Raw genomic sequence first — 16,388 nt, 5'->3', positions numbered from 1 at the left:
TTTCCAACCAGGCTCTGAACAGTTTGAGAAACACAAGAGTGGTCAAGAGAGAGGCCAAATATCACTTTTATTACTCACAGAAGCTAAGCAAGAGAATACAGCTTAGGTGAGAGTCCAGGGGACCAGCTAACTGCATTCCAGAGCTAGGAAGTCTTCTCATCAACCTGGTCCTAACAAGACAACCTGCCCAGGAAAAAAAATGTGGATGGAAAAGATAGGACCTCAACTGTTGTCTAAAAAGGTAGGGAGAATTTCCAAGACCAAGAACATAGGTGTTGCTTAACTGAGCAAACTTACTTACTCTTTCCACATTTACTAACCAGACAGGTCCACTGTACACACCCCAGGGGTATGAGAAAACAGAGAAGAGAGGCTGCGAAGCATGTATAGGGCAAAATATTCCTCAAGAAAACCAAGATTGAGAAAATGGATTTTCCTATAAAAAGTTGATGGAATTGGAGTCCAGAAAAGGTAATTGAATGTGATTTGCTTCCACTCAGTAAGGTTTTCTTTTTTGGCTCTCTCATTATTTTGTCTTAAAATTTCATAGGATTTTGTATTCTGTTCCACAAGTAAAGGTTTTGGCCAGATCATCTGAGAAGTTTTATGTTGGAGAGGTCATGTAAAGAAGTCTCTGAGGTGGAACAGATCTAGGGTGGAATTCTGCCCTTCCAGGTGGAATAAGTTGTCTGTGTCTCAATGTCCTCATCTGACAAATGTCAGACATTTTCTCATGTCCTTTCTTAGTGGGACGTTAAAAATGATTAGAAAAGAGAGATTGGAGAAAAGTCTCCTGCGTGTGGCAAGCACATGGAATAAGCATAAATGTTATATGAATTGGTGTCAGTGATCATATTCTGGAATGATTTTGTGTTTATGCTATCCTCTCACGCCTCCTGGTCCCTCACTGAGAACCCATGGTTCATGTTCTCTAACAAGAGAGGCTTTGTTTTTGCCCATTAGCTGAACATTCATTCTCTGCGTCCTGAGCCGCTCATCCTATGCCTTCAACCACACCTGGGTTCCCATCTACTGATGGTCTGTGAAGTAAAAGTCTGGGAATGGAGACGGAGAGAAGGAAAGAGATGCAAAGATGACCCCTCAAGAATTTTTGTTCTGGCAAGTGAAAAAGCCCATTGTTCACAAGTACAGTAGGATGGAAACAGTACAGATGGAAATGTATTATAACCTGGAGAGGGGATGGGGTCGAAAACCCTCCCTCCCAGCTTGCTGTGTTCCCTCGGGAGTTTGTTTCAATGTGCTCACTGGAGACATTTAAAAAACATGATTATCACCTATGATCAAAACTTACACAATTAGGAGAATACCATTATGAGCAGATAGGTTCACCAGAACCCATATGCAAATGAATTAGCCTCTGTGAACCTTGAAAGGTAGAATAGTGGGGAAAAAGGATATACAATTTATTCCTAGGGATACCTGCTTCAGAAACACATTACCCACTTGGACTGACGAAGTCTAAGATATAGATAATTTAAATAATGTGATGGATAAATTCACAACTAAGACTCATAGCTACTGTTTATTGTACAGTTGCTACAATACTAAGGATTTGACTTGCATTATCTCATTTAAAAAATGACAGATTCCCATAAAGCTTGGAACAGAAGGAGTATGTCTCAGCTTGAGCTCTCTAGGAAAGAAACTTTAAGGCAGGGATTTGTAGGCAGGAATTTTATTGTGGAAAGCTGGCAGTAACACTGGTGAGGAGTGAGGGATGCAGGTTGGGCAAGAGGGAAATGGAAACAGTGCAGTCTCAAACGTCTCAGGCAAGCCCATGATCCCACAACGAGCTATGAACCTGAGATATCCCTTCAGGGATATCTCCACCCCAAGCAAGGGGGCCAGAACTTGCATCCCTGCAATGAGCAGTCACTGGGTATGGGCTGCTCCTGAAGACAGGACATAACTTGAATCAGGCAGCACCCTTCAGGGGAGGGCAATCGCTAGGAAGAGATTCCGCTGTGAGCCTGCAATGGCCAGTGTTCCCGGTGATTAGGAGATTGATGTTTCAGTCCTCAAGTGGGGATCTAGTGGCACACCACACTCTCCATGCCAGGGAGACAGGAATGAAAGGAGCCTAAATTTACTGAGCCCCTTCTATACCCCAGCCACTGTGTAAGGTACTTCCCTTATTGTCTTTAATCCTGCTCTATGGTATCAGTGACTCATTCCAACCTCCAGAGAGATTTCAAGATGCCCTGCTTCCTCTAACCAAGTGGGGTTCTCAACTGGAGATAATTTTGATCCCAGGGGACGTTGCCAGGGCCGCCTACAGGCATTTTCCTTGTCATAATTAGGAGTGGGGGTGCTACTGACATAGGTACAGACTACGGATGCTGCAAAACATCCCGCAATGCATTGAACTGCCATTCACAATAAAGAGTCCTCCAACTCCATGTGTCCACGGTGCTGAGGTTGAAAAAGTCTGCTGTAACCCATGGGAAGGAGAACCATACTATGGAATTGGGCCCTAGCAGCTAGGCAAAGAGTTCTCAATCACATGTCTTGTTCTCTTGGCTTTTTCCTCTCCTGGTTCTCTCGCCATCTCTGAGACTCTGGAATTTTCTGAGTGGAAGGCCTCAATCCATACAATTGGTATTACACGATGGGCCTGAGGCTGCTTCCCCTCTGGCACTCCTCCAGCTTGGTAAACCCGGTGGATTTCAGGACAGGGATCTAGGGTTCAGGAGACAGATTAGGCTGGTGTTACTCTAGTTTAGGGTGAGGGGGATGCTTCACGCTTTGCTTTATGTTTGTACCTCTTCTTGCCATCAGAGAGGTAAGACTCTGAAGGCCCAGGTAAGGTAAGGGTTAAGGAGCTCAGGAGGCTACCTTTTTTCTGGGTCTTTGGCCAATGGAGCAACGGCTAACACCACGGTCACAACCAATATGCATTTTCCTGGAATGACCCCTCGGCAGTTCTTCAACAAACACTTCCAGCTGATGAGGAATTCAGGATGCCAACTACCTCTACCTTTCCTATCAGAAGAGTAACTAAAAAGAGTCGTTACTGTCACCATGTTACAGATGGGAAAAAAAGGCTCATACGAAGGTTATACAACCTGTCTATGGTCACACAGTTAGTCAACAGCAAGGTTGAGATTTATAAACCAGGTCTGTATGGTTACAAAACCCATGATCATTTGTTTAAGAGACACACATACACTTTGAAAACAATCAGAGGGGACATGCATGTCTTCCTATATGTCCCTTGGTACCCTCAGATACAGCCTGGGTGGAAGCGTAGTCTCCTAAACTTTCTGTTCTTTTCCTATTTGAAGCGTAAAAACTCTGAGCTTTCCCATTTCTAAGGGAAGGCAAGAAATGAAAGACAGGCTGGGTGATTTATATAAAGTGATAATGTGAGCCCATCTCCTTGCAGCCATCATTTTAGTCTGCAATAAAAATGACTGGTCTGACACCCTCCACTTCCTGAATATCCAGAAGGCCTAACTGCTTGGACTCTCAGACATAAAGCTCTCTGTTAATGGACCTGTCAATTTCTTAAAGTGAGCAGTTTTTCATAACACTCCATAAAACAGGGAAAAAAATAAAATTAAAAAAGAACATAGCATTTAACATGAAAATAGGGGTATCATTTCTTGAGCATGAACTAAAAGCAGCAGAAAAAGAAACTAATAGAGGAACATTGGCTGGTGATGGAAAACAGAGAATTACCTTGGAGAGGGCTCTTTACCTACTTAACAGGGCTCCTATTTTTAGCAACAACAATAAACAGACATTAAGTATTAAACTTTAAAGTAAAAGGCTCTATATTCTTCTAATAACAATCTAGTGTCCTTATTATGATAGATTTACTAACCTCAATTTAGACTCTGAGAGATCAGATTCATATCCCATAAAACATACAGGGAATATAATACTGAGCAAATATATAGTAATAGATTATATAAATATCTATGCCCTATTAAATTTTCAGTTATAAACTATGTTCTTTTCTTGAGCCATTTTAATTCATGAAGTTTACAAGTTTACAGACACCAAGGAGCTGAATATATGGTGTTAGGGAAATGTATTTTTCCAAATATGGAAGTCATAAGAATAGAATACATTTAGTGATCAACATAAAATTATAAAGAATATTTCAAGGTTTCATTAATGGCAGCTGTTCACATGATACTTGGAAGTTTTTAATGATATTTATTAATGCTCTATACATATAGCTGATTTATAAATATAGCCATTTATTCATCCTCCTCTACATCAGCCTATTATCATTTGCCCCAACTTTTAACTCTGTTCAAATATAATTTAGAGGTTATGTTCCTACACAAAGTAAAATCTGAGAATGCAGAGGCTAACCTCAAAATGATGTGTTTATAATCTTTCTTTAGAGAGTGTAACACAATAAACAATCACTAGAGTTTGAGTCAGTAGAGATGAGTTAGGATTTCATTCTATTGCAGCCGCATGACCTTGGGGAAGTCACTGAACCTCACTGTAGCTGTTTTTTATATGGAACTGGATGTACTAAGCTCTGCCCCACCAACCCCTTAGTGTTGTTATGAGGACATGTGAGATGGTTATGTGAAAATACTTTGTCCACTGAATGAAATTAAATAGGATATCATCAGGAGAAAAATAATTATGTTTTTGGAGAACATTCTGTTGGCAAAGAAGCCATTATCAAGTGCAAACATATTCTCCAGTGAAAAGATATATTGCTTCACCATGTCTAGGGCTACCATAAGGTTAATGAAAACATACTGAAATTGTATTTAATTATAACAATAGCAAGAACAATATAGAAAGGAATCATTACTGAATCATGTAAGTAGAAAAAATATACAGGGCATCCAGCTAAAGTTGAATGTCAAGTAATTTTTTTTTCAACCATAAGTATACCTCAAATACTGCATGGGACATACTTACACTAAAAATTCTTCACTGTTTACCTCATATCAAATTTAACTGGGCATGCTGGGTTTGGTTTGGTTTGATTTAGGGTGGGGAATGGGACTAAATCTGGCAATCCTAAGGTAGAAGGGCTTTGAGAATTCTTTACCCACTTCCCCAAGCAAGACAAACCACCTTATCACTGAGACTATTTGCTTCTTGCTTCATCTCTCATTTTGTTTATCTCAACAGTTAAGGACTTCCAAGATGCCTCCTCTTATGGCCACTCGTTATGTGTCTCTAGGCTAGAACATTATTATTCTCCAGTATATTCAATAGTTAATTTTTCCATCCAACTAAACAGTGAATTTACTGAGTGAAGAGACTTGCTCATTTTGATCACCCACAGCCTGGTTCAACGTCTGGCACATAGTAGGTAACCAGAAATGCCTTATGAATTGAAAATCACAACTTTCTTCCCCCTCTGTGCTCTCATTAAGGGGAACCTTGCTCATGTCTGCTACATAAATGATCAAGAACCAATGGACAAGTCCATAATCCATGTCTCTAATCCGGCCTTCTCTCTTCACTGACCTCTGGATTATGTCTTACAACAACTACTCGATGTCTCCATCTAGATTTCCATGAGCACCTCAAACCCAACATGTGCAAGACTGAATGCATCTCCTTCCCCTTAAAGCTACTTCTCTCTTGACATCTTATCGTATAACTCAGGTCAGAAAACCAGAGTCCTTCTAGATTACTTCCTGTCCCTTAATTCTCTCATCACTAAGTCCTTTCTGTCAAAAAATTTTAAGGAGCTTTTAAAAGGAAAGCTCTGACTCAGGTGGTTTGGCCTGTGGCCAGAGTATGGGTGTTTTTTAAAAGCACTCCACTCGATACAGGGGTATTTAGGAAACGGTGTCCTATAGAACATAGCAGAAGACTTAGAAACAGCATCTCCGTATAGGCTTACTTATCCCTTCTGAAATATGAAAATACTCCCAATTATTTTGTATTCATAATTTTGAAAACCTAATAGCTGCTGACTGTAAATATTATTTTCATTTGTGTATGGGATTTTTATTGTTTTTTTGCATTGTTAGGTGAAATTTGGGACAGCTTCCCCACATGCGCACATACATACTTTAAGAATATATTTCTCATTTTATAAGGAAAATCATAAGAACTTTAACCTAAAAATTCATGTTATAAGTAGCATTTGTTTGTTAAAGTATTCATTTTATTACATGTCTTCTCACCTGAACTCTAAAAGCACCATTAATTAGTAGTAAAAGAAATAGGGAAAATAAAGATTTTGGATTATTGGCATTGTTAGTGTATATACACACATGTGCACACACACACACAGTACATATATACATACACACCCACACGTATATACATGCACACACAAAACAATTAGGATGGTTTGCCAGCTAGGGATTTACAGATGTCCTGACTTATCTACCATCTTTCTTGTAATATGCTTCAAACCCAGAATGGTGATTAATTGTAAATACTCAAAAACACACCCAATTTGCTATACCTCTAGATAGCTAGCCACTTACCTCCCATACTGCATCCTCTCGCACAGAAATGGTAACTCTGAAAAATCTTACAATCAACGAAAAAAATGTTTTTTTCTCAACTTTTAAAATAAATTCTTTTCCCAAGGGTAAGACCTTTTATACCATCTTAGGTAAGCGCAAATTTCCCTAGACAAATTGGCTGGCTGCTTCTTGAATTCTCAGCTGAAATTGAGGCACTCCTATTATTGATATTATCTGGCCGTGCTTTTTTTTTTTAATCCACATATTTTGTTTCACTGGAAGAAAATTAGATTATATTAGGTTGTGTACAACACAGAACTTCAAAACACTCACCCTGTCAAAATAATTTCTTAATTAGTTGTACAACATACTTTTTTGAGACAGAACTTGTCAGAAAAACATCCTGCAGTGGAGAGCTTAAGCGAATTCATTCTCAGGATTTTAATAAGACTACATTTTGCCTCCTCTATGGAGGGGGAAGAAAGTAATTGTCTGGCAATTCTTTGCTTCCTTGGAGACCCACTTCACGAAAAAAAAGTTTCAGTTACTTTTTATAAAGAAATTCTTTAAATTTTTGTTAAGAAAATAAAAAATGCATTAAATTATTATATGTTGGGTTGGTGACAAAAGTTATAGAATAAGGCGTTGAAAGAAAAAAACAAACCTTCTGCCTTAAAAATAATATCCACTTCTGAGTTTTCATAAAATGAAATGATTAAATACAGGGATCCAATTAAAGAACACACCATGCTGTACCCACAACTGATGTAAAAATATTTTCCACTCAGTCTGTAAGTCCTTTAAAGGCATTGCTTTATTTATATTGAGCATCATCTATCATAGAGTTTCAGGTTTAGAAAACAGAAGATTTGGATTTTCAACCCTCAGTCAAGACATATCTGAGTAATATTAAGAAAACCAGTTAACTTTTCCAGACCTCCTTTTATTCATCTATAAAAGAGCAATAGTAAATGCACCCTACTTGATTTACAGGGTTATTACGAAAAGTAAATGTCATGACTGTGGCCACACTTTGGAAACTCAAAAGCAGCACATATCAGATGCCACTTACTTATTAGGTGTCTACCCTAAGCAGGCACAATTTTAGATGCTTTATACTTTATCCTCAGAAATGAAATATGGACAAGGAATCTTCAGCACTTAAAAGCTGAGGGTAAGTTGAGATTCAGAGAGGTTAAACAACTTTCTCTGAATCAAACATCAAGGAAACAGTAGAACCGAGATTTGAACCTGTGTCCAGAGGACCCATGCCTGTCACCGCTCTTTTCTACCCTTCCTTAGTTCCTTCTCCACTTTTACCTCTCAAATTCCCCTACTGGGCTTTGGTAGAGGGCAGAGAGAAGAGCCTAGGACTAACTCTTGACACAAGATGATCAAGATATGTTGTTCCTAGAAAATTAGTACCTTGGAGTGTTGTCAATCACCACCATGTAGATCAGCCTGGAGTGGGATTTGGGCTTGGCTACTCAATCCTAATTCAAAGGAAAGTTTTAAATGGGACCTTTGGGATTCAGATTTGGGATTTACAAAGCCACAGATGGCACAGTTTAAAAACAGAGGCATTTGTCCCCTCATTACCATCCAGTATGGTGGCCATGAGGTAATGATAGGTCTTATTGGTCAATGCAAATATTAATGAACACTTGCTTTGTACAAGGAGCTCTGATAGGTATCCTAAGGAATATTTAGAAGTTTGGCCATGATTCCTGTCTTTATAGAGGGCAAAAAGGCAAAAATAAACACATGAAAATTAAAATGGCAATACATGATTAAATTGTTCAAGAGAATGGATAAGAAGCCATCACAGGGCAATACATAAAGGACTGTCATTCATGTGATTACAGATAATAAAGTGTTGTGAGAAGTCAGATGGGGAGATATCTTTCAGGCCAAGAAGGTCAGAAATACTTTAAGGAAGAGATCAAACTAATCCTTTATGACATTTTAGGTACTTTCATTCCCTCCCACCTTAAGAAGAGCATTTATTCTTGGCTCCTTGCAAGAAGATATTGCAAGATATTGCACTATCTTTTACAACATACCCATTGGCCAGAGCTCCTTGTTGTGTGTGTAAAGGAGCTATACGAGCACATCAGGGCAATGCATCATTAACGCCTACTCTACTAAGAATCACAGACCCAGACGACAAAGCATTAAGTAGACCCTGTAGAATAGATGGGAGAGTGGAGAAAAGACTGTGGGTGAGAGGGAACAGCATGTGCTAAAGCAAAGAGAAAGATCATGGCAACATGTCATCACAAGACTGAAGGTAAGGTTACAGGGCAGAAAGAAGAGCTGTAGAGAAGAATGCTCATAGGAGAGGAAAAACGCTGGAAATTAAGTTTGAAATGGTGAGTTAGAGGCCCCTGGGAGCCAGGCTAAGGAGTTAGAATTCCATCATATGGGCAAAAGGGTATCACTGAAGTTTAGGAGCTCAGCATGGTCAGAGATAACTGCACAAATGAATTTAGGGAAAGTGTTCAGGAGAGATGTGGTCTAGAAGACACTAATGAAAAATAGCTCAGGTGACATATGATGAAGGTCTAGGCAATGGGTGTCGCTGGAGTGGTGTGAGCCTGCTAGAGAAGAGACTGGTGTAAATAACTGGATGTGATGAATGATTGCCTAGGAGGAAGAGGAAGGGTGACGGAAGGTATCAGGAATTCACTCATCAAGTATTTATTAAGTGCCCTTTATGTGCCAGGCATTATTTTATTATTTTTTTTTTGACAGAGTGTGAGCAGGTGAGAGGGGTAGAGGAACAGAGAGAGAGAGAGAGAGAGAGAGAGAGAGAGAGAGAGAGAATATCTCAAGCAGGCTCCATGCTCAGTGCCAAGCCCATTGCAGGGCTCGATCCCATGATCCTGGGATAATGACCTGAGCTGAAACCAAGAGTTAGTTGCTTGACAACTGAACCACCCAGGCAACCCCAGGCATTATTTTAGATTTTGGGGGGTGGGTCCATCAGAAAAGCATACATATCCTTGTTCTCATTGGAAGCTATATTGGAATAGGGATAGGCAGAGTAAACAATAAACATAATAAACAAGTACAGAATATGCTAGAATCTGAGTATAGCTGGGCAGGATAAGGACTGGGAGCACCAGGAGTAGGATAGGGCAAGTTTCATGGAGAAGGTGGCATGTTAGCAAAGACGTGAAGGTGAGGGTGATAGCCATGCAGATATCTCCAAGCAAAAGGAACAGGTAGTGCAAAGGGCTTTAGCAATGAGTATGTCATGTTCAAGACATGTCAAGGAAGCCAGTGCATCTGGAGAGGAAAAAAATGAGGAGGATCATAGGAGATGAAGAAACAAGTGGGGGGAGGCTTTGTATCATGTAACACCTTATGGATCACTGTAGGAACTTGGGCTTTTACTCTGAGTGGGATGCAGATCCACTGAAGGGTTTTGAGCAAAGGAGTGACATAATCTCTATTTTAAAAGGATCACTCCAGCTGCTGCACTGAGGAGAATCTGTAGGTGGCAAAAGGAGAAAGACCAGCTAGGGGATATGAGAAGTGATTCCAGGGAGAGGACACAGATGCTTGCACTAGAATGGCAGTGGTGCAGTAGTTCCCATGGTGGAAACAGCAGGCAGAACATACATTCCAAGGACAGGGGAGGGGACAAGAGGCTTTGCTCAGGTGCAGCTCATGGGCAACCTGTAGTTATGTCTTCTTGATGACCTATTCCAACACTACTACTGGCTATTTTGCTTATGACTTTATTGGTGATCCAGTTATCCATTTACTAAGCATTAACTGTGCACAGAGATACTACATGACCAGTCTGGTGCGCTGGGAATACAAAGATGAGGAGGGTGCAATTCCTGTTCTCCAGAAGCTTATAATTTCTACTCCTCTCTTCACAGGCCCATCTTCATGCTACTGGGAGTTCAGAGTTTCCATCTCTACAGCCTCATAGCTAGCTACAGGGAGAAAAAAGGAAATAGGCAGAGAGAGCAATTATCTCTTTTTGCCATCTTTGCTTATCAAAATCCTACTTAACCCCTCCATGGCCCAAATCAAATGCCACCTCCTTAATGAAGTCTTTCCTAATAAACCCAAGGTGACCTTTATCTTGTTTAAGCCAAAGCTCTTTGGGTGGGGGTTTCATATGGCCTTTAATGCACAGACTCTAAAATTACATGCTTTGTATACATTTGCATGTCCCAGCTAAAGTCGGAGTTACTGGAGGTCAGTGTTCTGATTTCTTTTTCTGTTTCTGACTTACTTTTACATCTGACAAAGATGGAATTCAAAGACAGGTATTAGGTGATCAATGAACATTTGTTGAAAGAATGAATGAATGAACAAAAACATAACTTACTGAAGGCTTTCTGCTTCCTCCCTTACCCCTTTCCTTTCTTCCTCAGCACTAGTAAATGCTGAGATTTTCAAAAATATTTTTGTATACTACTTATTTGTTTTTCTGACTATAGAAGCAATATATGCATTGGAGAAAAAGGAAAATGTAAAAGAATAAAAATACCCCTAATCCCAGAATATAGCCACTGTTTAACATCTTAGCATATTTCCTTTCAGTCTATGCATATGCAAGATTCAAACAAAATTGCCATCATGCTCTTTGTAAAGTTTTGTATTCTAGCTCAGAGATATGTCACAGCAAGAATGTCAATGCCCATACATTTCAGGCTGAATTAACACAAGTTGGAAAAGGAGGCTGCCCTAGAATATTCTTGGATCAAACTAAAGGATGGGTTTCTATCCATTAGTTTCACAATCTTCTCATGTAATGGTATCTCCTGGAACCTCAGTAATTGTCCATTTATTAAACTGGGGAAGGGGCACCTGAAGGACTCTAAGGTCCCTCTGCTTCTGAGAATGCTGTATGACAATTCAGTTGCATTTTATGGGGGGAAGTGGGCTACTGTTGGGTGTAGTTACTCTGAAATCTTGAGCTAGTAATAAATGATGAAAAAAACCTGAATCTCAAAGAGGCCAAGTTCATGGCAGAGTTCAGCTTCAAAGCACTATTGTCTAAATCCAAATCTGCCCATATTTCTTGGTACTGGGATTCTTCTCATTTAGAACCAGAACTAACATGAGGTCATGTCTAGCTGCTGGTTATGGGAAAAAATAAAGGGGATCATCAATGCTGAATCAACTTCCAAGCCATCTGTGGTGTTGTTTTCCAACACTAGGATAGATGCTGGTTCAAGAACGCAAGTGAGGTAAAATCCTTTCAAAGAAGCTTAGATTCTTATTGAGAGGGCAGGCTTGTGTCAAAACACTATCACATACTGTCCATGGTTATTTACTAGTCAAGAGCCAATAAACATTGCAGGACAGGGATGGTGCAAGCTGTCAAGGCCAGGTGGAAAAGGTAAAGCCAATGACTAGTGGGAAAGTCAGGAGGTTTGAAAGCCAGGAGAGGGAAGTGGGATGCCAAAGCCCGGGAGCATAGCAGGAGTTTAAAGCAGGGGAATGGCCAGGTGTAAGCAATCAGAATAGCCAACAGAAGACATCGAAGTCCCAACTCAACAAATCCAAGAGATGGGCTTCTTTGCCAGTCTGGGTTCAAGCAGCCAATGTGTACTCACTAGGATTGAAACATTGCTTTGGGTCAAATTGCTGGTATTCCTTTTGAAAAATCTGTGCTCCTGAGACCCCACCTGCACTCAGAGCCTGAAGTCTAATTCCATCTGACCCCCATTTCCAGGACCTGTATCATAGTAAGATGGCACCACATACCTGGGCTAAATTTAAGCCACATAGTTTTGGGTAAGAGACTCCACTTCTTAGCCTCGTACTCAGACTCCTTAGTGTAGCCACCCTTTAGACCCCATCTGATGGACTTTAGCAATGTCTATGAAGACACAGTATGGCAAACATGAAAAATTTTGTTCATAAAGGAGCTCACTGGTTAAACTAACTGACATAAAGTTTCTAAGCACATTTTCAAACCTAACACCATACCAAGGGGTCATGAAACCAGAATTTTGGTCACTATAGCTCCTGAGGTTTGGAACTCTGTGTCTTTCTTTTTAAAATAAGAGAAATAGATTAGATTATCTCAAATTTCATTTTTTAAATAAGTATTTTATTTGAAATAATTTCAGATTTTGAAAAGTTGCAAAGGTAGTACAAAGAGTCCTACTTTCACCAATTTCCCCTACTGTTCACATATTACATAACCATGATCCATTCGTCAAACTAAGGAATTAACATCAGGGCATCACTATTAACTAAATCAGAGACTTTATTCATATTTCACCACATTTCATTGTGACTCCAAAATACTGTTGCTTTAAGAAATGAAGGCATCTGGTTTTATTTGTTGTTTGTTTTTTTGATGTAATTTTTAAGGGCCTATTTTGGGGTGGAGGAGGTCTAGCGGTGATGTACTCATACTTTGGGCACAGGCTCAGGAAAAAGTTCTGAAATGGGAAACAGATGCCAATCAGAGCTTCTAGGCTGAAGATCCAGGGACAAAAGAATTGGCTGGTAGGGATAAGGGCCAGCTATTGTAGATAAGAAGTGAGTATGTGGTATGGTTGTACATTTTATTCAAATAATTCCAGTCTTCTAGCCCCCCACCCTGAAATCTCAAAGTCTTAAAATACAGCAGGGAAACCTCGCTTCTGAAATAGCAGAACTCATTACACATGTACTTGGCAATCCATTCTTTTCAACTTGGTTGATTTTGCTTTGTGTTTTCATTTTTAACAAGGATCTAGTCTGGATTAAGATGGCAAAATATATATAAGTGGCCTCTAATTTACATATGCTCACCGGAGCACTGCAGTAATAACCATAAGCTAATCGATCTTACGTTTTTAATCGGTTTGGTATTTTCTGCCTTTCTAATTTTCTAATTCATTCTATTTCTTGGAAATTAAGCATTAATAATTCTGAAAGGAATTTCTTCAAGTGACATCACTGTTACAGCAAATTAGTTAATATGTAGACTAGCACAATAATTCATTGAAGGCTTAGGAAGACCTCTGATAAGCATGCAGGTAAAAAAATGTGAGTCACTGTAATGACAAGTTTATAAATATTAGCTCCTTTATTCCTTTATTACTATTCCCATTTTATAGATGAAGAAACTGAGAATTATGGATATAACTTGCCCAATTCACACAGCCATGGAAAATGGTGGAACTGGGATCCCACCTTCTCAACTTCCCTGTTCTGAGAACTAGTTCTAAGAACTAGTTGTAAAGACATGATTAATACGCATGAGACAATTAGAGGGACATTCAGTAGTGTAGCCATCAAAAAGAATTATGTGTAACGGTACTCAGAACTGCACACAGCTATATAGCATTAATGTTTGTTTAATGTTATTTTTTGATCCCAAAGACTAGAATTATCATTTCCCCTCCCCCACCCTTAAGTTTTAAACTGGCACACAATTACTACAGTTAATTAGTGGTCACTTACCTTTCCATCTCCTTTGGTAGAATACCAAGCCCATGGACCAATTGTAACAAAAAAAAGATGAAGGGGATAGAGGCAACAGGAAAGGGAGAGGGAAGTATTTTACATTTTTCAGAACCTGAATAAGAACATCTAATGTTTTATGACTGGTTCAAAGGGAGAGAATACTTCTGGAAAAACAAACAAACAAACAAACAAACAACCTTTCAAAAGTTTCCTTTTCAAAGAGATTATCATTTCTAGAGACAAATCCCACTCTCCCTTTCCAAATCCATCCTTTTTTCCTTGAGAAAATATTTTTTAGAAAATAAATACATCTGGACAGTTTACAAAGTCCTCAGAGGCTGAAAAACTAGCTATAACAAGGACTGTACTTGACACATTTTTCTTCAGGCTAAGTTACTTCATTCAAGGTTTTAATGTTTAAATAAACTGCTGCCCAAATCAATAACCTACAAAATCATTCACTCGGGGAGAGGTCTTCAATCCTTCTGCCCCATTTAAGGCTGATTTGTATGGTGAATGAATGTATTTTATTATATTTCAGACAGTCTGCTCCTAGCACTCCTGAAAGAGTGGGGAGTATATTTTCAGTGAAGCTAAGGCAAACCTCATACTATGGTTCCACAAGTAGTACTTAGTACAACTAAGAGATTGAATCTGATTTGGGAATGCGAGGGGGCAGACTTTAGGAAAATGTTCTTTGTTCCTTGTCACACAGGCAAAGCAGTGAGGGGGTTGAACAGGCAGACTTTGAAGCAGGCTGGACCAACACTGTTTAAATTCCAGTTCTGCTAATTGCTCACAGTGACACTTTAAGTAAGGGGCTTAACCTCTCTGTACCTTATCCTTATCTATACAATGAAAAGAACAGAACACTTACTTCTTAGATTATATAACTGATGTACAAATCTTAGCCCATTATTATTTATCATAGACTTATAGCAAAATAAATTTACACAACTTATATTCCTAAAGACTATAGTTTCTGAGACTCGACCCTGTCCCAGCAAACCCTCATTTAAGTTTTCTGAGGGAGAATTGTGTGCCCTCTCCTGAGACAGCTCTGCAATCCGCTCTCTTCTTGCTTCCACACAGAGCACAGAGTATTCCCATTGTAGATCCCAGCAACCCCAAAATTTAAAATTATACTCTGTAATAAAATTTTCTATCTTCCAGGTCAATAGTTATTATTGGGAAACAAACAATGATCCTATGAAACTTATGTAACAGTGAGGAAAAGTTCATTAAAAAGTAAACAGGTGAACACTTAGCACCCCTCTCATCCCCAGACATGTTATTTTATGCTATTTTATATGGGGATCAGGGATGACCTCTCTGATAAGGTGGCACTAAAGTAGAGAACTGATAGATGTGAGGAAGTAATCCAGACAGAGGCATAAACAAATTCAAAGGCCCTGAGGCAGGGATATACCTGATGTGTTCAACGAATGGCAAGAAGCCCAGAATAGCTGGGAGTCCAGCAAGCAAAAAGGGAGAGCAATGGGAGAAGAGGTCAGAGAGAGAGGCAGGCATGGCCATAATGGGGCTTGTAGGCCACAGTAAATGGTTTTGATATTTCAGTGGGGATCCACTGGAGGGTTGTGAGAAGAGGGCTGACCGATCTGATATGTGTTTTAGAAGGCTACTCTGGCTGCTGGTGGTGTAAAGGTCATTAGGGTTCCTTGGCAAATAGAAGAGAGGGACCAGGGAGGCAGTGACTACAATGTGTGATGGTCATCCAAGAGTATAGTCGCTTTGGCTGTGATGGAGAGGGACAAAAGGGCTAGATTCAGCTAATATTTCAAAGATAGAGGCACTAGATTTGGTGACAGGCTGTGCGTTTGACGGTGGGTGAGTGTGTGTGGAAAGGGGCAATGAGAGAAAGAATGACAGGGTAACCCAAAACTTTCTTAACATTTAATGAGACAGAGCTGATTACATGAGTCTCTTAGCCATCTTTATTTGTATCACCAAGGCTGAATACACAGTATCAAAGCCACATCATCATCTAAGAGCTTGGTTGTATTCATTCACTAACTAAAGGATCACTGATTCAACAAACATTCCTACCCACTTTGTGCTAGACACTGTCCTAGGTGCTGAAGATGGAGTACTAAAATAAGACCCTCTCTCTATACTTAGCAAAGTTTCCAATTACTCCATACCACAGCTCTCAAAGTTGGCTGGGAGTAGTTAACAATGCAAACATTAAGTGTGGGGATTGTGAGGATCCACCTACATACAGTTCTCTGAGATCCCCATGTGAGTTCCCTGCTCCATGACTGCATATTCTGCCAACTCCTCTCCATCTTGGCTGGACAATCCTGGTCATTTAACCCAATTAACTCAGCTTTATCTACTCCTAGAAATCCTGCCCTGAATCTTCCCTGCCCCCAGAAATGTTGAGTCCACTCATCATTCTTTGTGATCTGCTCCTTGAGAGCACTCCTCAGACTTCCTATGGTAATTATTAGTTTGCATATCTATCTTCCCTGAGTACAACATCTTTACAAGGACCAGGTC

This window comes from Prionailurus viverrinus, chromosome B3, assembly GCF_022837055.1.
Source record: "Prionailurus viverrinus isolate Anna chromosome B3, UM_Priviv_1.0, whole genome shotgun sequence".
Lineage (NCBI taxonomy): Eukaryota > Metazoa > Chordata > Mammalia > Carnivora > Felidae > Prionailurus > Prionailurus viverrinus.
The sequence above is the reverse complement of the archived record's forward strand: the minus strand, read 5'-3'. Positions refer to the sequence as shown.